This window comes from Helianthus annuus, chromosome 6 (assembly GCF_002127325.2).
Source record: "Helianthus annuus cultivar XRQ/B chromosome 6, HanXRQr2.0-SUNRISE, whole genome shotgun sequence".
Classification (NCBI taxonomy): domain Eukaryota; kingdom Viridiplantae; phylum Streptophyta; class Magnoliopsida; order Asterales; family Asteraceae; genus Helianthus; species Helianthus annuus.
Window position 1 is genome coordinate 91,208,542 of NC_035438.2, and position 10,521 is coordinate 91,219,062.

General features: G+C 33.1%; 1 long non-coding RNA gene across 1 annotated transcript; it reads left to right on the top strand.

Annotated features, from left to right (window-relative positions):
• Positions 1–1,888: 1,888 nt before the first annotated feature.
• LOC110891930 lies at positions 1,889–4,416 on the top strand. The gene is made up of 5 exons (XR_002565679.2): positions 1,889–2,054; positions 2,380–2,434; positions 3,173–3,288; positions 3,968–4,067; positions 4,180–4,416. It is a non-coding gene; the product is annotated as an uncharacterized LOC110891930 (long non-coding RNA).
• The last annotated feature ends 6,105 nt before the right edge of the window (positions 4,417–10,521 follow it).

Below are 10,521 nucleotides of genomic sequence, written 5' to 3' on the forward strand. Positions count from 1 at the left end.
ATTTGAAAAAAAAAATTGAAATATAAGATAGAGTTAATTGCCAAAATCGTCCCTGAGGTTTGGGCAACTTTACCATTTTCGTCCAAAATGACACTTTTGTACCAAATTGCCTCCAACGTTTGTAACTTTTTGCTATTTTCATCCAAACCACTAACTTAGTTTATTTTTTGCTGTTAAGTTGAGGATATTTGGATGAAACTGGCAAATATAAACCATAGGGACGATTTTGGCAATTTACTCAAACCCTTTTTAATTTCTTTTATTTAATATTTTTGTTACATATATAATAAAAAAGAATATACATGGAGTTTTTAGAAAAAAAATTAATAGTTTTGTCACATAATTTTTATAAATTTTCATCCAAATCACTAACTCAGTTTATTTTTTCTGTTAAGGTGAAGGATGTTTTAAATTTTATAAATTAAGACAGAAATAAATTTACAGCTTCTCTATAAAAATCAGTTTTATAAAGAGAAAACGTCATTGGTGTGCAACACATAACAATCGATTACAACTTTTAGTATTTATCAGTTGTAGAGATAGAAAAAAATTGTAAAACGTTACATATTTTTTAAATGTGTTGAGCACCTAGGCAATATGTTGGTAGAAATAAAATATTCATTTAACTAAGATTATGAGGGTAACTAACTAATACTTATTCTGAGTGGCTTGAGTAAAGAAACTTTTGGTTCATAGCATTATAATTACAATTTGGTGGGTAATTTTAAGGTTTGTTAACGATACGTTGTTTGATGGGGGCGGGCACTGGCTTCTGTTTTTCCTTAGAAGCGAATTTAAAAGAGTAGAAGATGAATTACAAACTTGTTACATATGATAAGATTTTTTTATTTGACCTTTTCAATAAGGTTACCAGCATTTTAGTTTTATAAATTTTAGAGGTTTAAATAGATTTTATTTTTATAAAACTGATCTATACAAAAAATTAGAAATTAATTTCTATCTTAGTTTATAAACATCCTTCGCCTTAATAGAAAAATTAACTTAGTTAGTGGTTTGATGAAAATTTTTGAAAATTATGTGACAAAACTCTTATTTTTTTCATATAAAAATTGCATGTATATTCTTTTTTATTATATATGTAACAAAATTAATTAAATAAAAGAAATTTAAAAGAGTTTGAGTAAATTGCCAAAATCGTCACTGTGGTTTTATATTTGCTAGTTTCATCCAAATATCCTCAACTTAACAGAAAAAATAAATTAAGTTAGTGGTTTGGATGAAAATGACAAAAAGTTACAAACATTGAGGGCAATTTCGTAGAAAAGTGTCATTTTGGACGAAAATGGCAAACCTGCCCAAACCTCAGGGACGATTTTGGCAATTAACTCTAATAGATATTGTGGATAATGCATTTATAATAGGAAAGGTATTGTGGATAATGAATTTAAAATAGGAAACATGTAACTTAATTCAATTATTAAAATAATGATTTAAATCTATTTTTTTATATAATTACAATCATACCCTTAACAACTAAAAAGGAAATCAAGGGTCTAGATCAGTTCACACAGTTCACTCTTGAGAGGTTGTTCACTCTAGAACTCTACCCTATAATAAGTATCATATAAAATATTGTTATAAAAATAATTAAATTATATATATTATATTTTAGATAAAAACTATAACTACACACATATAAGTAAATGATATTATCAATTATCAAATCTATTATCTATTATATTTAATAAACAAAAAAAATATGGGACACGTGTCGCTTCATTAGAGCACTTCTAATTGGGTTTTGGCGGGAAAAGTAATGGGGTTTTTTTTAGCATATCGGTTAGGTCCATGTGTATTTGGATCGGTATTTGGATCCATATATATTCTTCTAATAAAATAACTTTCCCTTCTATTATCATCAGTTACACCTTCTGCCGACTTATACGCTTCCGCCTCAATGATTCCCCTTTCTCTCATTCATTCGTTCTTTTCAAGATCCGCCTCCGCCAGGCACTTTAGGGTTTAGGTTTTTTCCGATCTTATCATTAACGGTGAGTGAAGATCCGTTAGAATAGCTTGGATTCGCGAACAAGGTAATCTTTTTTTGATGATATTAGGGTTTAGGTTTTTTCCGATTTTAAGTTTTCCCGATTTTAAGCTTTATTACATGTTTCCGATTGTATCTATGTAATTTTTGTTTCCCAGATCTTGATTTTTTTTGATTTTTTTGGATTTTGTTCTTTTAATATCTGGTTAAAATTAGGGTTTTGAACGGATAAAATGACATTTAGGTTTTTGAACGGATAATATCTGATTAAAATTAGGATTCATTCAGACGAATTTTTGATTTGTCTCAGTGATTTTTGATTGATTTCGAACTGATTCGGTTGATTTGATGAAGGTTTCTTTAATGTGCAGGAAGAATAGCTACACATACTGCAAGCTTGGTCATATGAGTGACATACACTTAATGGTACTAATTATTTGTTTGCTAGACAATGAAAACCAGTTTGCACTCAATTTCTTCTTCATCCATTATGTTACTGTTGTGTGATGTCACTAATGAGTCTATATATATCATTGTTAATTGTTAATTATGTATGCTGTTTAAATGATTTAATGAATTTTTATTGCTTTAATGCATTTCTTGAAGTCAAGCATGTATATCAGTGGTCATCTTAAATGTGTACTTAGTTATTTCTTAGTTTGTCATATTGCATTCTAGATATAATGAAAGAATACGTAGTTAAATTAGATTAATTTAGCATTCGTAGTTAATAAATTCCACAGTAAAAAGGTAAAAATATTTTTTTAATGGCAAATGTTATCGAATGAGAGTTTTGAAGAGAAAGAAGGGCTCTTTTCTTTTCATCATAATTCTCATAATTTTGGTTGGTAATATCCGAATGAGACCTCCCCTCTAAGACTCTAAGCGGCATGTTCATATACTTAGTGAGCTAGCGCTATATTATGTAAAAATATTAATTTAACGTGCATATTCAGTCCAAACTTTGTTTCTATGCGAATAAAGTTCAAAATAGTGGAAATTTTACAGTGTCCGTCAAACTTAGTTTTCTGTTTAACAATCAAGTACTTTTTTTTCCTTTTCAAAGTGAATTAGTTTTATGAGTAGATTACTATGCTTTATGTTGCTCATAATGATTAGTGTTGAGATCTTACTATGAATGCATACTGTGGTTTTTCGAAACAGCTCAGAAGAATCTTGAACAACAAATAAAAGAGCGTGATGAGAAAAACTCAGAACTTGATTCCAAGTTGAACAGGCTTCACAAGTGAGCAAAACAGAGAATTCAAGAGGTTCAAAAGGTAATTCTATTTGGTCCCTTTATGTTCATTTGATAAGCATTATTACCTCTATGGCTCTATGATTATTTTGTTAAAACATAATGTTTTTTTTTCTCTCTCACTGATATCATTGGCTAAAACAATGCACCAGAGGCAGATTTGTTAAGTATGCATTAGAGTCAATAAGCTATAATTACTCTTTACGTCTTTAGTGGTGTCCTCTAAATCATAGAGTCAATAAGCTATAAAGAACCAATGGTTAAAACTTCTTATTAATATATTATTACTTTGACCTTTTTAAATAATTTTGAATTTCAAAGTTAATGATTAAAATCTTTATCAAATTCGAATCCTTAGTTTGGTAAATTGAATAAATTACGTTTCTTCTATAATTATCAATTATTACTGATTACTGATAATAAATTGATTTAACTTATAAATTCGGTTTTTTAATTTTGGTAATCATACCTGTACCATTCTCAAAATTTTATTTTGGGTAAGTTTAAGAAATTAAACTTTCTCCTATTTTAGTTTCTATAACTACTTAAAATAACTCCTCTACTATTTATTATATATACATGTTCCAAAACATCATCATCATCCACGGTTTAGATTTCTCAAAACCTATTGAAATATCAGTTTTCGATATGGAACCTCAAAACATAACCATGTTGAACACTCTCAATCCTTTGTCAAACAGCTATACGGTCAAGTTGAAGATCATTTCCCTTTGGAGGAAAATGATGCACGGCCGTCTGACTGAAACTTATCGTGTAGACATGATATGTATGGATGAAGAGGTACGATTTATCAAGTGTTACTATACTGTTATTATATTAAGTATTAAGTATTGATCTTCATCTCTTTATTTTTTTTTTATTAAATACCTTAATTTTTATTGATACTTTGTAGGGTCACCAGATTCACGGTAGCTGTATGCATAGGATTTTGCCAAGGCTTCAGGACCACTTCAAGCTGGATGAATGTCTTCTGATTACCAGACCATCGCTTGCACCCAACAATTCAACCTACAACTGCACCAAAAATAATCAGAAGTTAACTTTCAGTTTTTTCACCCAGATTCAAAAAAGTCAAGATTGGAACGGGCCTAAGTTTACGTTTCAGTATTTCAACATTTTTGTCTTAAAGTTTAATGATATAATATGTTACATTTTAATAAAAATACAACTTTTTTAACTAATAAAATTAAACTACCCGCGAAGCAGTCGCGGGTGATAACCTAGTAATTAATAAAGAATAACGAGCCGAGCTCAAACTTGAAGTACGTACTACTCAAAAGCTGAGCTATACTTTTAAACTTATACTCTAAACGAGTTGCACTCTCTCAAATTTAGACGAGCCAATTACACCCCAACCTATTAGCTTCCAAGGCTAATGAGCAATAGCTTTCTCCCTCGAGGTCTTGGCCATTGCCTGGTTTGGATATGCCCTGAACTTGACCTTGAGTCATCTTCGTATTCTTGTAGGCTAGACTACATCTTGTCTTCTAGTATGGGCAGGGGCGGAACTAGCATTCAACGAGCCGTAGCACGGGCTACAGCTCAACTTCTTATTGGTAGTGTATTTTTTTTGTCGGTTTTATATAGAGGATAACCCTAAACAACTACGACAATACCCCTGATATAAAAATGATACTTTAGCCCAAAAGAAATAATATACCTTAGAATGTAAACTCAATTGTTATGTAACCCCAAGTCCCAACCCAACTAATTATTATAGCCCAAAACAAATAATAACCCTTTGAATATGGAGCAAGGGCGCGACAACAGATTTGTAGAAACCAAGCGTCGTACAAGGCACAAGCATTTGAACTCCATAACATCAGCAGCGACAAAGTGCAGAAACTGATCAAAATTCGACAAAGTGTAACCTGTGTGAGACTGATAAAAAAATCGAACAAGCAGTCAAGCAGAACTGAACATAATTTGAACAAGTAGAAGCAGCAGTGCAGTCGCAGAACTGATCAAAATTCGAACCAACATCGACCGATCAAAATTCGCAGATTGTTTGTGAGTATTCTTTTTTTCTTGTGCATTGATAGTTTGACTTCTTTGTTAGTTTGTGCTCCGATATTTTGATATTTGTTATGTTATTCAGAATTTTGGTGATGATGATACAATTCTAAACAACTCCGAATGTTGATAATAAAAATATTGATGCAAGTCCGGTCTAAAAATTAAAAATAAACAAGCCCAATCTAAAACCTAAAAACTTATTGCAAATATGAATTCATAAAGCCTAGCCCAAATGTGAAATTCTTATTATAAATTCGTTAACCTAAATACTAAAAATATTAAAAAACTAGTTTATAAGATTTAATTCGGTAAAGTCTAAGGGCCTTTTTTGGCTCGCTTAGAGCACTTAAATTTTCAGGATCGGCTCCGCCCCGTAATGTGGGAAAAAAAAATCATTCTATTAATGTACAATAAAAAAATTAAGATATCACTAGATATTTCTTTTAGTTCTACCACTGACTAAGGGACTGAATTGTTGTGGGATGTTACTCGTTTTGTACTTGAAGAATAAAATGGATTGTAATATGTAATTGAAAGTTAAGACAGCTAGCTAGCATTGTGAAGCAGAAAGATTGATCTTCACTTTACTTTCTTTTTAAATAATTTCGGAACCGGAGCCTATCATTCAAAGTGTTTTCTTATTCTTGAGCTTTAGTTTTCTTGACCCATACGTGTATATATAGAGGGGCGGATCTAGGCCAATTTTGTGGGTTTTCAGGAACCCATTCGGTTTAGAAAAAATGAGAAAAATTAGTGAGAACTCGTATGATTTGAAAAAAAAATAGTGAGAATTAGTGAGAATCTACCAAAAGTAACCCAGTGAAAAAAGTTGTGAGATCCGCCACTGTATATATATATAGAGAGAGAGAGGAGAAGATCTACTAAAAATTGGGTTTTGGCTAAATTGTCTAAAAGGATTATAAAGATATATGACACTCCTTATAAAAGGGTATTTGGTCCTAAAACACAAGCGCTCACCTTTTTGTTTTCCTAAATATACCACACAAAAAAATATAGTACAAAAAGTATAGCACAAAAAATACAGCACAAAAAATGTAATATAAAAATCTAGTACAAAAAATCAAGCACAAAAATGTTATACCACATAGAAACACAACACAATTTTTTTGTTTTTATATTTTATATAGTAATATGGCACTCAAATTAAAAATAAAAGATGCTCGGTTTTTAGTGCAATTTTAAAAGTTATGGACGTTAAAAAATGAGGGGGGAGGGGGGAGGGGAATTTGAATGTAACTTGCATGTGGAAAAAGAAAGTTAACAAATAGGTTTTTCCAAGAAAGCATTTACACTCTTTTTTTCCCTACATTTTTATCTTAGCTATAGATTTGAAAAAATGAAATGTGAAGATCTCTTCTTATCCTATTTACGCAAAATTAACTTTTTATTTAAACCTCCCTTTATATATATAGGGAGAGGTCGTTATTACATAATTACACACGTTGTAATGCATAATTACGCATGTTATAAAAAAATCGAAACTTTCCCATCATACCTTTTGCTTAAACTTTCCCATAATTCCTTCGATGTGTCTTTCCTCCCGAAAGTGTGAATAATTGATTGAGGCAGGGACATTGTAATCATCGGCATAGCTTTTACCTCACAATCGTAGTATTTCTTCTGATCTTTAGTTAAATCCATGTAAGCGACAATCGTAAGACTTCTTATTGTCACACCCCGAAATTTCCACGTATCACCGGTGGGCCCGGTGGGGAGTATCGTGACGTAATTGATGTCATCATAGTCAAACAACACAATATATAAATGCACAGCGGAAGCAAAAGATAAATATATTACATTCCGAATGTAAAGTAATGTCAAAGTATTACAACGGAAAGTAAAGGATCCACAGGCGGATCAAATAAAAGAAAACTGTTCAACAGACTTTAGGCATCTAGAACTTGCAAGATTCCTTATTAACGCCCTAAGCTTCCAGCCAATTACGTTCAGTACCTGTCACTTAACCCTTTTTGGAAAATACGTCAGTTTACACTGGTAAATACAATTAACCGACTCATTTGAAAAGGTTTAATAAAATTTATTTGAATGCACAAGGCACAACTTATCTTTTATAACTTGGGACAATTATCTTTATAATCTTGTATACAGATTTACATGTTCGTTGTACGTTCAGGGCCTGATGTAGAAATCGAGTCAAGATTAACAGACACGCCACAAGTATAGGCCCACAAGAGAGTGAGATACCGTTTCCCTTATGCACTGCCAGGGGTATGCCTACACCTCGTGCATAAGGCGTGGCCATTTTATAATACAATGATGTCAGGGATATCCGGGACATGGTCATTAACCCCTAAAGGCTTTTATTTCAAACAATACAGATTAAAGCGGGTTACCTCAATAATTTAATCACAATCCGACTAAACATTCAATACCCGACCAAGCGGTATTATTATAATACTGTATCCCAAGCCCGTATAAGGAAAATAAGTTAAAAGTATTTACCCGAGCTAGCAAAAGCAATTTATACTCAGCCGTATATTCTAATCAGCAAGCGCAAGTACTTCTACTGGGGCTCTCAATCTGGAACGAAGGTTTTATTAACCTATTAGATTCCTAACAGGTATTTATTTAAGTCGTAACTTAGACCGTTTAGTTTTAAGGAAAGGTTTACGGTTCAAAACGCATGATTAAGCGAAGACCGGATTGGAATGTGATTTAGACCCGACAAGTTTGGAGACTTGTATATTATGGGTAAACTAAGCACATTCTGAATTTTGAGATAAAAATGATAAGGTTTGACCCGTTTCGGCTAGTTTATGTAAGCTAGTTACATAAACCGAACCGTGAGCGCAAAAGGCGTAACGGGTAATCGTAAGAGTCCTACACAAGTTTCCTAAGTTAATATACTCTAAAGAGGTTGTGGTATCAGTAGGATACCTTCCATAATGCCCGCAACGAGTTTAAATCAAAAATATGCCCCGAAGGGGTATTTCGGTCTTTTTAAAGATTATAAAAGAGATTTCCGAGTTCTACAGGAAATCTGAGTTTTCCGAACAGTTTATAAAGTCCAAAATACTTTATTTATTATTTAAAATCAGTAGCAACTGGAATCGGGTCAAAATACCATGTAGAATTCAAGTTATGTCCAAAAAGGGTATATTCGGTAATTACCGAATCGATGCCATAACCGCAGGTTATGAGCAGGTTAAAAATAATTAAAAATCTTTAAAAATTTCAAAATATTATTTTACATCAGTGCGTAAAAGGTTTGGTGTCGAAATTTGGGTTTAGATAGGCTTTACGCTAAATGCGCCGTTTAATTACTAAAGTTTCCGTAATTGCGCTATTTAGCATAACTCCTATTCTAGACCACGGATTGACGTGAAATTTTAGGGACATGCTTAGAAATCAGTAACTAAGGTTATTGTCCTGTCACATGTCCAAAATTCTCGTTTTAAAGTAAAAAGGGCATTATGGTCAACATTGAGCATTTAACGGAAACATGCATATGGAATAGACAAACAACGAACCAATCCCAGAGGGTTATACCCTTATGTAACTTGGTCCTAAGGAAGCCCTAAGGCACTTCTAAACTCTACTAAAACGGGTCAGAACTGAAGTCAAAGCAAAAGTCAAAGTTTTGCGACTTTCGGTTCCAAACCAGGTCAAAACAACAAATTGTCGGATCAATAAGCTTAGATCAGTTCTTAAACTCATTACCGAGTTATATGAGTGATAAAATAGGTTATACGCCTTTTACATTGCTACTTATGCGCTAAATCGAAAATTAAGCTTCTGTTGACTTTTTATAAACAACTTTGACCCGACCTTTGATCTAGTTAGAATGGGAATCAGAGGGTGCCCTTTTAAGGGTTTAAAGCCCACATGATTACCAACTTATAACTACCTTTGATTTGACTAATCACTGGACCAAAAGTGATTAATCGCTAAGTCAACCGTTAATTACGACGGTTTGACTTCTAAGCTATAACTAAGCAAAAACTCAACTAAGAGAGGTTAAGAATACTTACCAAGGTCTAATGCACTATTAGAGATGGCTTGGGTCTGCTCTTATGCTCCAGGAAGCTCCAAGAAAGCAGATGGAATGAATGATCACAATGTGTGCAACAATGGCCTTTATATAGTGCCTTAATCACCTTAGATCCTTGACAAATCATGCTAGCAATGGCCATGGATGATTAACAAGTGTCCCTAAATGTCTAGGGGATGTTTAGGCAGCTCTTGGAAGTGTTTAAAGGAAACATAAGTCGTTTACATGGGCTGAACAGGTACAAAAACGATTTTCTGCATCTGGGCGCGTCAGGCGGCCCGCGTAAGGACTTCACAATGTTTATGCAGGCCGCGTTAGCCTTCAGATCTGATTCCAAATCTTTTCGTTAATTGCATGTTGGCTCCTGGTTCTTCGAAAGGTCAACTTAATTTATCTCTTGCACTTTGACCCCTTCCAAATTACCTACAAGGGCCCCTAGACTTTTACCTATCATGCTAAGTCCTTGATTACCTTGTTATTACCCGAAAAGTCTTAACTTCCAACGTTGACGCTTTTAACCCCTCTTGTACGAAATCGATCATAACTTTCTCATTTTACAACGGAACTTTATGAAATTTGAATCGTGCATGTATTGAGCATAATTTACCTTTACAAAGCTTCGGGTTTGCTAAAAGGTCACTCAGAGGTATAACTTAAACATGTTGACACATTTAACCCCTGTAGTTTGTAATTTCTCACTTTCTTTCACAATGAGCTTCGTATGATCCATGAATCATTCGTTTAAGGGTATAAACATCATGTAGGGTTATTGTAGGGCATATTTATCTATTGTTGACATTTCGAACCCTTGAATTCACATACTTTCTATGTTTGTCAACTTTAGTCCCTCTATAGTATTCATTGACTCGTTCAGGCTTATGACACGTGTCAATACATTATAGGACGCAAATTTTCGAGGTGTTACACATATTGGGGGTGCTCCAAGTCCTACCGACATGCACAACCATAACTTCACATCCTTAGCTTTAACATATCTTTCAAATCTTTCTTTCCGATTTGGATAATCCAGTTCATTCAGCAAAACCGGAGGTTTGTCACTGCTACCAACCTCTGTGTTATGCTTTATGTGTTGCACAACCGCGGTCAAGTTGTTTGCCATTATGTACTGATTTTGTAAGGACGGTAGGTTTTTCTTGCAAAATTTGCTAACACTTTCAAATTCTC